Here is a 17,404-nt window from a genome sequence, read left to right as displayed (position 1 = left end):
GCCTCCTCCCCTCGCTAGTATCCTCCCCGGAGCCGCTGCAAAGGTGTAAAAGAGCCACATGCGGCTCCGGAGCCGCGGGTTGCTGACCCCTGTCCTAGACCAACAAGCGCAATGAACTCCCCCGCTCCATTTGGAAAGCGACGAGGAAATACAATGAAAATGTGAGACAATTATACAACTAAAAGGAAGATCTGTCCAGATCAATCTTGCCCTAGCCTGCAGCAAAAGGGGTGAGTGTCACAACCTCAGGGCCCAGCTGCAAACAAGATTCAGAGCTGGAGGCTATAGAGTCTCCAAAAGAGGACTCAGACAAGTAGCCATGTTAGGTTCAGGGCTTGCTTGGAGCCTGCTGCTGGAGAACCACTGAGTCCACAGAGCGTGAGGCTGACGATCAGGAACCCCCAGAAAAACCTCCCTTATAGCATCAAAGGCATGAGGCTCCCCAGCCACTTTCCCCTGATAAATCAAAGGTCTCCCACAGTACGTCACCTATCCAGCAGCCTTGGAAGTACACTAGGGAGTACCCATCTTCAGGCCAAAAGACTGGCATTTTAAGAATCTGAAAATTATCCACAACAGAGTGGAGCCTGGAAGAAGTGGAGGTGGGAGACTTAAAAAACTTAGTCTGCACTCAACCTTTGCTGGGTTGAGTTGTTCACTGAGAGCAATCAAGGGTCCAACAATACCTGCCTTCTCTGTGGGATCTGGCACCAGACCAGAATCTGACAGTGGGTAAGGATGGGCAATGGAAGACAATGACTGTGTCTTTGTGGGAAGGACCCGTTTCAGTCTTTCCAGTTGCAACCAGAGGCATTATGTTTACTCTTAGGTCTTCCCGGGTGCCCCTCTGCCCTCTTCTTCCCAGCCATCTCCTACTTGGCTGGGAGGGGAGCAGAGATGCCAGGATGCTTTCCTCCTCCACCATCACAATGGGCACAAAGAGGAGAATCCTGTGTAATCAGGAGCTCATGTTCTTGTCCAGCTTCCCAATTGGTGTGCACTTTAAGACTGCCATGACGCTTGGTATGCTCACATGCCATTGCTCTCGTCTATCCCTTTAACTTTGGATTCTATAAACATGTGAGTTGAATTGGTGTGAAATCTATGGGAGTGTCTGATTTGGTCAAGGTGTGGCCTGGTCAGTGTGACTGTAGGGCATAACATTTTAACACATAATTCTCTTGGTGATCCTGTTTTAGTTTCAGGTCTTGCCATGTGATGCTCATGTGTTTGATTTAAGACTGGCAATACCACAACTCTGGATGCAACACTGGCACATCTTTTCCGCTGAGATATGGCTGTCGCTGGCTCTTCTTTTCTTTTGGCGCCAGCTTAAAACATGCATGTTTATTCAAACATTTGGAAATAGTTAGCCTGGGAATTTTATAGATGATTCTCTGTAGTTTTGTGATTGATGTTAACTGATTTTATCTGCTTTTATGTTTTGTTTAATGGATTTATTGTTTTAAATAATTCTTTATTGCTTCATCCTGAGCTCCCATGACAAAGGGTAGGTTATAAATATGTTAAATATTTATAATATAAATATACATATTTTAAATCATACTCACTTTTGCTGAATCCCACTCATAACGTTTGGGGTTTGCTAAGCAGACGTCAGAATCATCCTGCAAGAGTGGACCAGTTGATCTAGAACTGAAGAACTGGATTCATTTCTGCTTTCAATTCCAGATACCAAAATCTATGACAATTATCAAGGGTTTGGTGGAATATTGCTCTTTTGAGCCTACTCAGGACAGTTGATACTCTGCTCTTGTACTAACCTATAGAGCAGAGTGGTCCAACACATGGCCTGAAGGCCGCATGTGGCCCTTGAGGTCTTTTTGGCAGTCCTCAGCAACATTTGACACCGCTCCCCCTCAGCCCTTATACTGCTCTCCCAAAGCAAAGTAATGAGGTGCTGGGCTTTTGAAGGCAGTGTGAGGGCTCTGAAAGACCCAGAGTCCTCCTGCCTCCTTCCCAAAGCCTAGTTAGCACGTTACCAGCTTTGGGAAGAAGATGGGAGGGCTCTAAGACCCTTGCAGAGCCTTGTACCTCCTTCCCAAAGCCCAACACTTCATTTAGCTGGCTTTGGGAAGGCAGCATGAGGGCTGCAAGAAAGTGTCAAATTTTGGCCTTGCTCCTGTGCGACAAGTCAGTGTACAGCCTGCTGGTTCCATGTCGAAGTACTCTTGTGGTCCGCTTGGTATGAAAAGTTGGACTGCCCTGCTATAGTGTGTCCAACAGGTAGTACAGTTTCTATCCAATATATGCTCCTGATTTGATCATTGAGTCAAGTACTTGATTGTTGTAAAGTGAATAATCTCACTCTGATGTAGCCCAGCTTTTTTATTGTTTCCAAAATATTTACCACAATATTCTCAGTGATTTTGGAAATATTTTCAACAATCCAACTAGGGTGCCTCATGATTAATACGTTAGTACTTCTGCTGAAGTTCATATGTTGGGCAGCATACTTTTATTATTTAATTTGGGGATTGAAAAAAACTTCAAACCTTAGAAGTTCCCGCCAGGCTCCGCAGGCTTGCGCACAGCTGCCTGCAGCCCAAAGCCCAGGAAGCGCGGCGCTGTGCACCCCGGGCTTTGGGCAGCTCTCCGCAAGCTTTAAGAGCCCGGCGGGAACTCCCGCCGGACTCCCAAGGCTTGCGGATAGCAGCCTGCTGTCCCCGAAGCCAAAACAGCGAGACGGGGCGCTGTGCAGCCCTCCGTCTCGCTGTTCCGGCTTCGGGATGGCTGCGCAAAGCCTCCGCGGGGCGGTGGGGTGAAGGCATCCCGCCATCCTGCGGAGGCTACAAAGGATGTCCCTGAAGCCTCAAGCCTTTGGAGTGCAGCAGTGCTTCCCCCCACCGCCAGCCCCACAAGCTTGGGGGGCAGCGGCAAGGCCTGCTATTGAACGCACCTTGTTTTTGAGGGGGAGAACAAGAAAATCCTCTCCCCCTCCTATGGTCTGGTGCGTCCTGTGGTCTGGTGCGTCCAATAGAGCGAAAAATACGGTATCTCTCTTCACTCAGAGCTGATTACAGCAGCAGTAGTCAATATTGTGCTCTCTATACGGTATTAGGCTGCAACTCCCATCAACTCTGTCGGTCATGCTGGGTGGGTCTAATGGGGGTTGTAGTCAGACAACATCTGGAGAGCTCCATGTAGGGTATCTGATATGGGTATGTAAATACTCAGGTGGTTTGACTGTAATGCCTAGAACTAGAATAGGAAGTATGAGTATGGATGTAATCCAGCAACAAAATGCTCAGTTCAGGTGTAGGTTGCTCAGTCAGATCTCTTACAGCTTAATAGTTCTTTTACACATATTTCTGTTTTGACTACAACTGGAATACATTACCTTGAGTTCTAGACAGAGATTAAATAGAGATATAGCAGATTAAATAAACAGTAGACAGGGAGATGAATTCTTTATAGGCATATCACGATGCTTTAAAAATAAAATGCAGGCTTTATATTGCGGGGCTGATCCAGTGTTATGAAATAGGGATAGAGATACCACTATTAAGTGCTTTTTTCTGGGGGGACGCAGGGGTACACATACCCCTAAATATTTTGTGAATCATTGTACTTTTGTCCATTTACTGTATTTATTTTCCCCGATTTGAACTATTAAATTGTGATTTTCTGAGGTCAAAATGAGAGTACCCCTAAACATTTTTAAAGAAAAAAAGCACTGCCTCTATGCATAATATAGCAGGAAGCAGTCTTTCCGTAGCAGGAAGACAGCAAGATGGACTGTATCAAGCAATTCTACGAAACTATAAAAGCTGGAATGAACACAAGAAATGTCAGGGACAGGACACAGCTAAGCCCTGAATAAGCTGGTTTCAGCTTTCAACTCTGGAGATGGGTAGAAATTTAAAGGGGAAGCTATAAATCAAACTCCTGGGATGTAGCCTATTTAGTCATTATGAGAATGAGCCACCATTGTGTATATTTGGCATGTAGCAATAGAAAGACATTAAAATTATGTATGTTGATAATCAAAATTTCATGTCAAGAAAGATGGATTCTATGATCCCCTGTATGAATTAATCATTTATGCTGATTCAGTTAGTCACAGGGAGAGGCAGAAGGCTGTGGCTGCTGGTAATGAATAGGCTTTTTTTTTCTAGCTGTAAAAAACTTATTAGATTTTATTCACACACTTTGCAGCCGATCTTTGCAACTTTAAGTGTCAGAAATTTTATTTTAAATGTAAACAACATTATTCAGGGCTGACTTCTGTACCCAGTACAATCTTCTTGTGCCTGAGTGGCGATGCCTTGCAGAATACAAGCATCTCTCCCATCCATAGAAACCATCCTTGGGCTCAGCATGCAAAAAGAGAGCAGGAAATAATAGTGGCATTCCAAGCCACATCACAGGAGTATCCCCTCCCCACACCAGAATGCTGTGATAATGACTGATTCAAGGATGCTAAACATCAATTGTCATCTAGGATATGTGGCAAAATAGTAGCTGTTAGGATTAACCAGAGCAAACCTGAATTAGGAATTGAGACTGATCATCTAATTAGCAATGGGGATTAGGGAATTAGCAGATTAGGGAAAGATACAAAGTGGATTAGAAAATAACATCTGAGGATATCAGTGTAATCTACAGTCTGATCCTAGGCTGAGAGTGCCTCAGATGAGGCAGATGGGGTACATCCTCTTGATTTAACTTAAATACTTTTATTATTAAATTTGGGGATTGAAAAAAACTTCAAACCTTAGAAGTCTGCAAGCACATGAAAAAACTTTTTTTGAGGCAATTGTTCTTGCATGGTGGGGAATCTTGGGAGCTGTAGTTTGTTCAGTGTGTTGTGTGTTGTTAGGAGACCTGTTTTCCCCCTCAGAGAGCATACAGGTTAACATTTGCAGACATCCTTTCTCCTGCAGGCCACCTGCACCCATCAAGAAGCTTCTCTGGATGGTAGGGCGCTCTCCTGAATAAGGTAGGTTGGGGCATTGTGGACTGCTGCCAAAGTCAGAATTGGATCCTAACATAAATTGAAATAAGGAAGTTCACAGAAAGTGGGTTTCTCCTCTCCCACAGCCTCTACCTGTGTTGTTCAGGAAGGGCCTTTGAACACCTGGAGAAGCTTGCAGAAGGAAGGAGGGGACAGGGGACTTTCTTTAGGTTTTTTATTTAAAGGCAGTTATAAACTGCTTAATATTTTGAAATCTTAGCGACTTGGAATTCAAGCCATTACTTTTAGAAATTGTATCTAAAGTTTTTTTTTTTTTTTTTTGTATTTTATGGTTTTACAGTATGGATTTATGGATAGCTTGTTCAGTTCTTGCTTGGCATAGAATCATAGAATTGTGGGGGACGACACATCATCTAGTCCAACCCCCTGCAATGCAGGATTTCTTTTCCCAACGTGGGGCTCGAACCCATGGCCCTGGGATTAAGAGTCTCATGCTCTGCCACACATGGTAAAATAATGACACGCAATCTGCCCCATATGGTAACATAATGACACCCCAAAATTTTTTTTGAAAGAAAACATTGTACACTGAAGACAGCTATAAGTTAAGTACACTGAAATAGAGATTTCTTACGAAAAGCAGTTTCCCATTAAGGCACTACAAGCTGGCTGTTAAAGTTTAAGCAGAAATTGCAAGCTGTTTTTTTTTTAAGTCCTCCTTTTCCTCGTGTATTTCTGGATGTAGACTATAAATAAAAAAATATATATTATTTATATATAAATAAATAACATTTATTTACATTTATTACTATAATATGCATTTATATTATATGAAATAGTTATTTTATGATTTTATTTTATTACTCCTGAATGACTTACATCTGTAGTGTATTACTCAAGAGCTTTCACAGAAGTGGTCCATGAGCGGGAAATAAGCTATGGTGCATACAAATCTATTAGTATTAACATATATAAATGAAACCCATCAATTAAATAAAAGTATATGAAATGAATTGGGAGACTTGTCTAATGAATTCATAGAAGCCCTGGAGTCTAATACACATGCTCCCTGGTGATAGTAGGTTAAGTCAGATCCATTATTTATTTATTTTATAAAATTTATACACCACTTGATTGTAGAAAACCTCAAGATGGTTTACAATAAAATCAAGAAAAAATCACAATCATACTTTAAAACACACAGAAGTCAAAATACTAAAACAGATTAAAATTATCTCATGATGGGGTCACCAACCTGGTGCCCCCAAAGGCCTCTGAACAGGGGCACCAGACTCAGCTGTCTTATTTTAAAGCAATTTCTGTTAAAGGAACTAGCCTGACTGCTCCTACCTGTCGTTTTTAGCCAACAAGCGAAGTCAGAGCTGTGGACACCAGGCAATAGTAATCCTTAGCATCTAAACAGGGCTGAATTTATAAAGGCGTAATTGGAGTGATTTCACCAGAGCCCATGCTAGGATATGCTGCAGACTCTGAGCTTTCATTTAAAAAAAAACAAAAACAAATCTCTACTGCTTTTCGATAAGAAGGTATGTGCAGACAACCTTTTAAGCTGCGATCACTAACCCAGAGCAGTAAAATAATAAAAATAATAAAACAATAAAAATGCTTCCTCCATCTGTGCAGCACAGACCACTTGGTGGAGTTGGAAGGGCCCACCCTCTTGCCACTCTGGTTGGCTGTATTAACTCCACCTCTCCTTTCCAGAGGGAAGGACTTCCCCAGGCAGTTGTGGGACAAATATGGAAAGAAAAGGGTAGGATAAGTCAACCTCTTTAGGTTTTTGGAGGGTGCATGGGCTGAGGGAAAGGTTGAGGCTGTTTCACCTCCTTTGCCTTGGGTTCCCATGGAAATACTATTTGAGAAGGTGGAGAGATTGTTCCCAAGTGGTTTTAATGTGAGACAGTGCAGAGACTTTATCATAATCAAAACATTTCCCCCAAGTGTTCCCAATTTTGGGGGGGGGCACCCACTTTTGGGGGGCACCCATTTCAGAGACATTGGTATTATCATTACTTTTTCCTCCTGTCTGGCCCACAGCAGGGATTGTTCCCAACTTTTTTTGGGAGCACAGTGTGAAGGCAGAAATATGATTATTGTCTCATACATTCCCAATTTTGACCATAGTCACATTTATTTAGGTAAAAAAATAGGGTCCCCACAAAGGATTGCACACAGGACCCCTCAGAACATTAATCCACCACAAACAGTCTTATATAATCTTATCTGGAAGCCATGCAGCAGACAGTATTATAGCACATAACAATTCAAACATTTGCAGACGACTAAAAGTGTCTATGACTGTGCAATTAGACCACAGGGTTTAATCCATTTAATTTACATTTATTAACCCACCTCAGCATTTTTCATATAGGGAAGCTAATATTTTGTCCTGTTTTAAAATTCATTTTTCACCATATATCTCCTTTAAATTAGGTAAGCAACTTGTTAGTTTGTTTTCTGTCTCACAGGATCTGTTTGTGCCCAAGGCAAACTTAAACAGCTGTGTTCCAGGCAAAAATGGGAAGATCATGTGACAGATGGGAAGGGCTTAGGAACCGGTAGGAAACTAATCCCTTTCAGGGCCACTTCAGGCAAATATCATACTACTCAGCAGTAGGTGAGTGGAGGGTAATGACGGGCCAATAAACTATCTTTTGCTTCCAAGGGCTAGGTGAAAATGCATACAGCTTTAACTTACCTTTGCCAACGTTTTGAGCTTGTAGCCCCATTCTAATGAATATCTAGCAGCATGCATTTCCTGCCTACTCCTTAACTAATGCATTTTTAAGAAGCCCAATTTTTTTTTTGTTGTAGAGGGGGGAATTTCTACCTTCTCCACAATTTATAACATAGGAAAAGAAATTCATTTGGACCATCTTAGCATTTTCCTGGCAAATTAATAGCACTATATCCTGTCATATATCTCTCAGCCTTGATGGTAAGTTAAAAAACAAAACTATAAAGTGCAGAGAGAGAAGCGGAGAAAACAGGATTCACAGGGCTCTTTGGGTATTTGATAGATTTCCCAACCTCTAGCATATGGTGGTGCTAGTACTTTATTTTTCAGCCAGCCAGCCAGCCAGCCAGCCAGCATGATTATTCATTTTACAGTTCTATCAGCCTCATAGTTACTGCCAGAAAGAGAATCTCATCATAGCTGAAAATACAAGCACACATGCAGCAGAAACCACTCAATGGGAAAGACATTTTAATGTCTCTTGCTCCAGCTTTTGTCTCAGAATGAGAAGATTGGCTGCAACTCAGATGATCCTGTCAAAGTAGGTGACTATCTTACTTTCTTGAATGTTTGTGGTATTGGCATTTTTTTAAAGACGGCTATAAGTTAAGTACACACCTAGGAGTTATGTGTGTGATGTGGGATATAGTTACTCATGTTCCCGTAGCAGTGAATGCATCCAATGATTGCATTCCCACCCCCCCGAATAGTGGCTGAGGACGGTGTTGCTATCTGGAATCTGTGTCTCCGGCTGTGGAAAACTGACATCTGGAGCAGTAATTACTGGGGATGTAGGGGGGGGGGGAATTAAGTGCTTCCTTTTTCACAGAGCAGGAATAACAGTCTGTCTTCAGCACTCTGGGTGAAAAAATGTTTTTAGAACTCACTTGGTTGAAGTGTCATATTGTAAGGATACCTGTAGGGAACCGCATGGATCTTTCCATTCAGTTATTTATGAATGAAGCCAGAAGCAACTATGCGACTTCAGGCTTCAAAGGCTGTTTTAACTTTGTGTGTGTGGCATGTGTATGTGTAAAGGTAACATTAAGAACATCATCCTCTACGCAGTTCTGCAGCAAGACAAACTTTCAGCTGTAAAGCAAATTAATTCACATTTCCATTTATATGGAATTAAATACGGCAGATGTTTTAGAGTGAAAACTGTACCATGTAAGCAGACCACTGTCTAGGCAGACAGGACAATTCAAGCTTCTTTCACCTGCAAGCTCTAAATTCAGGCTGAGCATGATCAGTGCAGCGCTTTGGGATTGGCTCTTAGTTGCTTGGCTGCCAAAATTCAAATGACTCCCAGAGCGAGAGCTTCAGGGTCTACAGGTCAAGTTGGGAGTGAAGTTCCTTGTGCAATATCACTTGGAAGAACGGTGTGTTCTCAACTGTACAGAAAGCATTGAAATGTCGGAGTGGATGCCCTATCCCCGCTCCCCAATTTATCTTAATTCGTGAAAGAATTATGTCTAATATTAAATACAAAAGAGAATGTGTAGGCATATACGCATGGGGCACATGTAAAATACTAACAGTGTAATTCTAACTATCCCCTATCAGAAATCCTATTGCAGTCAGTAGGGCACAGATAAGTGGAGTGCAGGGGTCGGTAGAGAATTAAAGTCAAAAATTAATTCATTCAGTTCATATCATAACACAAGCAGAGTTTACAACAGAGGAAAAACAGTCAGAAACAAAAGGGGAAGAGAGGTTGCTTCTTTACATGCTTTTTGGAGGTAGGATTGAGGTGGCAGTCCTGTGCCCTTACCGGGGAGTAATGCCCATGGAATTCAATAGGACTTCCTTCTGACTTACTGTGGTTAGGAATGTGCTGCAAGTCAGGTAAGAAAGAGAAGGCGAGGGTTTAAGCAAATGGATCAGCACTACCTGTATTTACCCCTATATACCCCTTTGTAAGTTTGTGGGGGGAAATACAGAACTGATATTTCTGTTTACCTAATGGAGCATTTTATCCCTCTTTTGTATCCTTTTCTCAAATGGCACCAGGGTGAGTTCTCTCATCTTGAGTTAACTTGGCCACCCATATCATCCCGCAAAGCGGTAAAGGTGATTTTACCATGATGTTTGGTAGACAAACTGTAAACCTGTGGGCTCAGCATCTTCTTAGAACGCAGAGGAAAAGGTAGTGGTCAACTTGGACAGGACGCTTCCTGAAAACCTTTGGTCACACTTTTGAAGCTAACATGTAACAGAATAATTACACTCACTCTGTATTAAGACTTATGTGTTAGCTTTTTGATAGATGGGGTGGGGGGGGTAGGGAGACATTTTTTCAACAACATAGGAATTCCTGTTTTTCAACATCTCCATGAAATGGATTATGTATCCTTGCTGCAGGTGACACCACTTGTCTGCTTAATCCAGTGTTGTCTACTCCAGCAGGAGTTTCCCAGGGTCTCAGATATTTCCCATCATCTGATTCTTTTAACTGAATATGCCGGAAACTGAACCTGGGATCATCTGCATGCAAAGCAAGTGGTCTGCCAGTACCACTGAGATATGGGCCCTCCCCCACCAAGGAACTTTGCTTTAACCTTGTATACTTGCACTGCTAGATGGCTCTAATTCGATAATTTAGATGTGTTGCTTCAGCACTTGGGATCCCTGTGGTCCAAATGTACCCAGTACAACAGCTCACATTGATTTTCCCTCCAAGCTACGCACCTAACTGGGGCTTACGTGGAAGCAGCACAAGCTTGTGCAGCCAACATGACTGGGCTTTTGTTTGTGTGTGTGTGTGTGTGTGTGTGCGCGGGGGGGGGGAGGGGGTTCTTCTCCTTCTCCTGGTTGGCTACTAGACCTGCCAAGGCTTCATTACCCTGTTACTAGTGTTCTGTGTTGAATTAATTGCATTTTGTTTTAATTGGCTATAGTGATACAATTACCACTACTAATTCTCATTTGCTATTATTCCATGGTGTGGGTGCATCTCTGCTAGCTACTCTTAAAGTGGTGCCAATCTGCCACATACATACATTATTTCTTGCCAAAGAAACAAAACAAGACAAATGCCTAAATGAGGCATAACACAAGTAGGAGTCCATTCTACTATCCTGTCAGGAAATATGCAAATACCACCTAGCCAGGAATACCATTTTATGTAACATAGGTTGCAATCCTATACCCACTTAGCTGGGACAAACCACACTGGACACAATCTGAATAGACATGCATATGACCTATCTAATTGAAATGGGATTCTGTTTTAGCCATGCCAAGTTTATTTTCCTCTCACTGATCTTTGAATTGAATATCCATACAAGTTACATACATTCATGCATCTCTGCATTCTGAGTTTTTGAAAACAAGAATTGAGATGTTGCTTCATCCCCCACCAGCCCATGACCTGGAGACACAGCTGAGCAGCTTTTATTGAAAAGCTTGCCTACATGCACAGCAGAACTGCACAGAGCTGTACTCCTTTAGATTGCTGGCGGTAGATCATGTGTTTAAATGCTTCCTGGATTTCATTTCTTGCACAAAGAAATCTAGTTTGTGGGTAAAGACTGTAGCACCATTTCTTCTATTTAAAGGGCATTTTAAAAATGATTCCTGTTAAAAACATAGGGACACAGGTGGCGCTGTGGGTTAAACCACAGAGCCTAGGACTTGCTGATCGGAAGGTCGGCGGTTCGAATCCCCATGACGGGGTGAGCTCCCGTTGCTCGGTCCCTGCTCCTGCCAACCTAGCAGTTCGAAAACATGTCAAAGTGCAAGTAGATAAATAGGTACTGCTCCAGTGGGAAGGTAAACAGCGTTTCCGTGCGCTGCTCTGGTTTGCCAGAAGCGGCTTAGTCATGCTGGCCACATGACCCGGAAGCTGTACGCCGGCTCCCTTGGCCAATAAAGCGAGATGAGCGCCGCAACCCCAGAGTTGGTCACAACTGGACCTAATGATCAGGGGTCCCTTTACCTTATTAAAAAACATACTTTACCCCAGTATAGTCTGAAGTGATGTAGTTCCACAAAAAACACAAGAGCTTACCTGTAGTTTGAAGGTTAGCAAATTTCTCTCAGTCTGATTTAGAAACAGAGTCATGGCCACAAGACTCAACCCATAGCAGGAAGGCTGCATTTGTTGCAGAAGTTCTCTGCAGCATCCATGTGCATATCACATGTGTTCATTGGAGCTAGTCAAGCCTGGTATTTTTTGGGTATATTACCGTATTTTTCCGTGTATAAGACGCCCCCATGTATTTTTTAAAACCCAAAATTAAGAAATTAAGTTGTTTAGCTTTTGGGGGGTGGGCTGGGGGAGGTCACTTCCGCCAATCGCTCACTCGCCTGCCCGCCACTGCTGATCGCTTGGCACAGCCACTGCTGATCGCACACCTCGCCGCAGCCAACAATCGCCTGCCATCACCTGCCTGTCTCATCACAGCCGCCAATCGCCTGCCCAATTCCGCAGCCACAGCAATCGCCAGCAACCTTGCCACAGCCACCAATCACCCGCCCAATTGCCGCTGCCAATCTCTTGCTTGCTTCTGCCATAAATCACACATCCCCGCTTTGTATCCATGTATAAGACGGCACCCAATTTTTGCCTAATTTTTTAATAGCAAAAAGCATCGTCTTATACACGGATTTTACGTCTGAACAGGAGGTGGTAGTGATTGAACAGGAGTCTGAACAGGAGGGCGCGGTCTTGGCGCACAGAACCAGGCACGGTCCTTTCAGATGGGAGCAGACCTACCAGCTCTGACAGAGCACATGTTTGCAAGCTTAGCATTCCTGTGAGGCAAGAGTCTCATGAGCAAGCATGCTATGCCTCATCCCCAAAAGCTGGTGGGAAGGGTGAGGAAGCTGTTGGATCATCTTTGTCACTTCCGTACAGTTCTGTATTTCTTGTCTTGCTCGTGAAGTCCTGAAGTGACTCCAGAGTACAGTGTCTGCTGTTGAGCCTGTACCATTACTTGTCCGAATAAAGATCTCTTCCTTATTTACAAGTAAGAGCCTGTGTGTGTGTGTGTGTGTGTGTGTGTTGGGTGGGAGCCAGGATAGGCTTGCTGTATCTTTGTGGTTTGCCCTTTGCTGATGTGGTATTGCTGTTGCTTCTGAACTTGTGGGAAGTCCATTACACTGTCGGCATTGCCAATTCTCCTGTTTAATGCAAAAGGAATTTGGGCGCATTTTCTCTTGCTGCTGCTCATATTGGGCACAGTTCTGATTCAGTGCCACAGAAATATGGAGTTGTTGGCATCAAGAGACAGTGGAGTGTGGCTCCAGTGGTGAAGTCATACCGTTGAAGAATCACAGTGCCTGCTATGGGGGGAGGCCTTCTTAACTGTGCCCGTTAATTGAAATCTGACATGAGCAAAGACCTCCCTGGTCCAGTTTAAATTACAGCAGATGGTCAGGGCAAATTGGTGGGCATGGAGAGATGAGCAAGAGCACAGGTTTCAGTGAGGAAGATGCTAGGCTTCACAAGCTGCTCAGGAAATATGACTTCCCACACTCAGCGCCTGCTCCAAACAGCTGTGAGCCTGCCTTGCACGCTAAGGGCAAAATCATCCCCATAGTAAATGATTTTCCCAGTTCAAAGAAATGACTTAACAACCACTAATGTATAAATATAAGCCACAATTCTGATGTTGGCTACATGTGGTTCAGTGGAACTAAAGCAGTGGTAGGGGAACCCTTTTTGGAGCTGGGGCCACATTCCATTCTAGGCAGTCTACTAGAAGCCACATGCCAGTGGTGGGCAGGGCCAGAGGTACAAGGAGGTGGAGCAACAAAGTCAGATAAAATACCTGCATAATAAGCTAGTTTTATACACCCTCCTCTATACCCCTCTAGGCAAGCAAGTTCAACATTCCAGCCAGGCAACACTCAAGCAAAATGTAAAGCAGGAACAGTGAGAGTTGTGGGCTGGAGAGAGGGGATGTGGCTGAGGAGGGGTGTGTGACTTGAGGACAGTCCTGAAGACCAGACAGAGAGCATGGAAGGTCACAGGTTCTCTATCACTGGACTAAACATGTATGAAGAAAGTAATTTTTGATTAGTAAATGTTCTGAATTCCTTTTCCTGACTCAAAACCACCAGTATTGAAGGTTTTCTTGGTAATAAATTAAACATGTACACTTTGTAGTTACAAGCATTCAGTGAAATGGCATAACAGAAAATGAGAGAACTTTATGGAAAAAGATACAGAAAAGTTAATTATAATATAAATCATATATAGAAACCTCATTTGGCAAATAACATTCCATTTTATATTTTCTTAATCTGGCAGGAGAAGGAAGCTCTGTTTTCTTAATAAGGGCAAATCTCAAAGATTTTCAAGCCAGCAATGAGCAAATCATTCTTGGCAAATATATTCTTGGGTGGTGTATACAATGGATGAACCCTGATCCTCAGGACACTGAGATTCAGTATGTATCCTCCAGAAGGAGAAATCTGTGATTTAAGCCCTGGAAAGTTCAGACCCAGTTGGAATATACATCTTCTTTAGCTGAGTCAACACAGAGGTAGTAAAGAGTTCAAGAGCTTCTTAAAATGCAATTGCAGATGATAAAAATACAGACTTCATCTGCAAACTATAAATGGAAGAGTTTGGGACATTGTAATGAAGATCTCCTTTTATCCCACCAGATATATCAAAATCTACTACTGTGAGCAATTTACTCATAGAAAGAGTCAGCATAAATCTTTGAGAGAGAATTTTCAGTCAAGGTTTGGGGAGTAAGACATAAGGAAGATAAGGATGAAAAAGACCCATAACTCAGTGGCAGAGCATGTGATCTGAATGCAAGTGAGCACTAATTTGTCTCCTAAAGGTCATCTAAGGGACCTTGAGATCCAGGAAAGTTATTTTCCCACCACACTCCCAGTACTGGGCTGTAGATGGATTGCTGGTTTGGCTCCAGATAAGGCATGTACTCGTATTTTAAACCAGTAGTCTCTTAATAACAACCTAGACAGGAGGAACTCTTATTAGAGATATATACCACCAATGAAGGTACTAGTGCAGCTGGTTCAGGTACAGCCTAATTTCTCTCTTCAGCAGTGTACCTTTCATATTTAGATGGTTGAACTCAATTCTAAAGCTATACTGAGATGTTTATTAATAACCCTCTGCCATGTGAGATGAATCCATAATGAAGGAAAATGTGATTTAAGTGACTTTACACCATCCCATTCCTTTCTGGAAGCAAGGACAAACTATTCCAAAATAGTCTTATGATGTGCTTTGCAGATGTGGAATTTTGTGGTTACAAAGAGCATTAAGAAATTATTTGTGAATTAGCACGCTAACTAGTCTTCTAAAAAGACAGGCTGGTGGGCTTATCCAGGAGTAGATGTGCTAGTGGTTGAAGGACTCTGCCCAGACTCTTGGAAAAGACTTCTTTCTGATCAGCAGATCTTATGCAGCCCTTCATCAGGAACAGACCCACACATTGCACAAAACACCACTGAGGAATATCCCTTTAATAAAATACTTAGTTTCCTACAGTGAAACCCAGTGTTGGAACACTAATAAGCATGGGGTTTTGTGCAAACGGAACTAGCAGTTCCCAGAACTATATCCTTATGGGGCAGATGATGCAGAACAGAAACAATTTTACACCATCTACAACATAATGAGGCTAGTCATTGAATTGAAACTGAATAAGTGCCTTTGACTTCAGTCGGTGTTCATCAGTTTCTCCACCCTAACTGATTCAGGGCTGAAGACCTAATTCAGTTTTGACTGGTACTGGTAACACAAAAGCCTGAAGGGTACAATTTTTAAAGAAAAAAATCAATGTTGCATGGTAAATAGAATCAGATGGACCAACAACTATGAAATTACACAGTTCATTTCCAGGTAAATGGTGGATTGCTTTTCCAACTTAATATTTTGTTCTTTTTATTGGGCATTTGAAACATGCCACAGAGTGCGTGCAGAGTAGACCACACAGATGGAAACGCTGAAGAGACGCAAAAATATATTTGCATGGCTTAATAACAAAACTCCTCTAACATACATCTTACATAGTGTTTATAATCATCACCCATCCATGCACCAGGGAGGCAGAGTAAGGTACATACAGCACATTATATACCATTCACAATTGCTGACACAGCTAATTACAGCAACTTATCAGCTCCCGTTGCTTGGTCCCTTCTCCTGCTAACCTAGCAGCTCGAAAGCACATCAAAGTGCAAGTAGATAAATAGGTACCGCTCTGGTGGGAAGGTAAACGGCGTTTCCATTGTTGGCTGTTTTGCAGATTAGTTGTGCTGCAGAAGGCGTGCTGGGGAGACCACACATTACAAGGAATGCAGAAGTAACTTTTGCTAGGTTTTAATAACAAAAACAAAAACTCATTTTACATTAATTATAATATATCAATAAGCATGACCTAACCACCAACCCATCCAACAGGGTACTGAGAGAGCTAGGTGCTGCTCTTTATATACTATACCCAACAGCTTAATCATCACAACTTAACAGCACTTGCTGTACTGCTTCAGAGCTGTAAAACCTAGTCATGTTATTTGCTGTGGCCCTTAAAGAAATACACATCTTGTGGAACAATAATGAACCTTCAAATTTAAAGAGACCATTCAACATCTGTATGCTGCTCTGGTTCGCCACATGACCTGGAAGCTGTATGCTGGCTCCCTCGGCCAATAAAGCGAGATGAGTGCCACAACCCCAGAGTCGTCCGGGACTGGACCTAATGGTCAGGGGTCCCTTTACCTTTATCAGCTAATTACAGTGACTTATCAGCACCTGCTACACAGCTGTAAAAACTAGGTCAGGATATGCATCCTGGCTTTTAAAGTGGTACACACAATAATGAACAATAACAATAATGAACCCTAACATTTAAACAAACAAATCAACAATTTTTTGTCCATTGCCTTATCAAAGGTCTTAAGCAACTGGAAACTTTCCTTTATGCCCAGTACATTATCATACTATTGTTTCTAGATAACATTGACTGGTTCATTTTAACATTGACTAACTCATCTTATTCTTTGCAACAATCTTCGTTTTTGCGATTTGTAGATTGTGAGTTGACTATTAGTCACCTCTTAATCAGACTGTGCTTCTGTGGCTCCTTTTACTCTTATTCCATCGGTCAACTCACTTGTTGTTTTTGTGTTTATTGTTTTTGAACTTCATCCAGCATGTCAATATCTTTCTGGCAGTGTTGAGCCTGGAATGTCATGTGGAAGTACAAAGGCAACAACCAGTTCATTTACTACCTTGTTTGCCTCTTTCCCTTGGCCAACTCTTGGTTCCCTTCCTTTCTCTAGAGATGCTGTTGCTGCCACAAACCATCCCAGTCTATATCCCTAAAACTACATATTTGAAAAGCAGACAACCAAGAAAATGTGTCTCCTCCCAAATAGACCTGTGAGATCACTACAGTCATCAGATGATGCTTTGCTGACAGTGTTGTGATCTGCAGAAATCCATCCTGCAAGAACATGGTAGCATGCACTTTGTGGAATGAACTTCCCTGTGCAATGTGACAGGCACGCATGGTGGCTTGTTTCAATAACCTATCTTTTTGCACAGGCATTCTCAGATCATTGATGCCAACTTTTAACTGACCTCCAAGTTCTCATGTGGATGTTCTAGAGTGATGGAGTTCTAGAGTATGGGGAACACCACTGAAAAGGAATTCTCTTTTGGTATTGCACCATGACCTGCCTCCAGAGGCAACACACACGATAATAAAATA

At 42.5% G+C, this 17,404-nt stretch overlaps 1 protein-coding gene across 8 annotated transcripts in view; it reads left to right on the top strand.

Moving 5' to 3' along the window:
• Positions 1 to 17,404, top strand: part of ESR1 (estrogen receptor 1) — a 204,086-nt gene that overhangs the window by 8,761 nt on the left and 177,921 nt on the right. For 2 of the 8 annotated variants that reach the window (XM_083434995.1, XM_083434997.1), the window contains exon 1: positions 7,538 to 8,238. The exons of 2 other annotated variants lie outside the window; for them this stretch is intronic. The gene's annotated coding sequence lies outside the window, so the exon portion shown is untranslated. Of the gene's footprint in view, positions 1 to 7,537; positions 8,239 to 17,404 lie in introns of those variants that run through there. 4 more of the 8 variants (XM_083434996.1, XM_083434990.1, XM_083435001.1 and 1 more) reach the window with 4 other exon arrangements.

This window comes from Podarcis tiliguerta (assembly GCF_965153285.1).
Source record: "Podarcis tiliguerta genome assembly, chromosome: 3".
In the NCBI taxonomy this organism is placed as follows: domain Eukaryota; kingdom Metazoa; phylum Chordata; class Lepidosauria; order Squamata; family Lacertidae; genus Podarcis; species Podarcis tiliguerta.
This window is presented reverse-complemented; position numbering and strand designations above follow the sequence as displayed.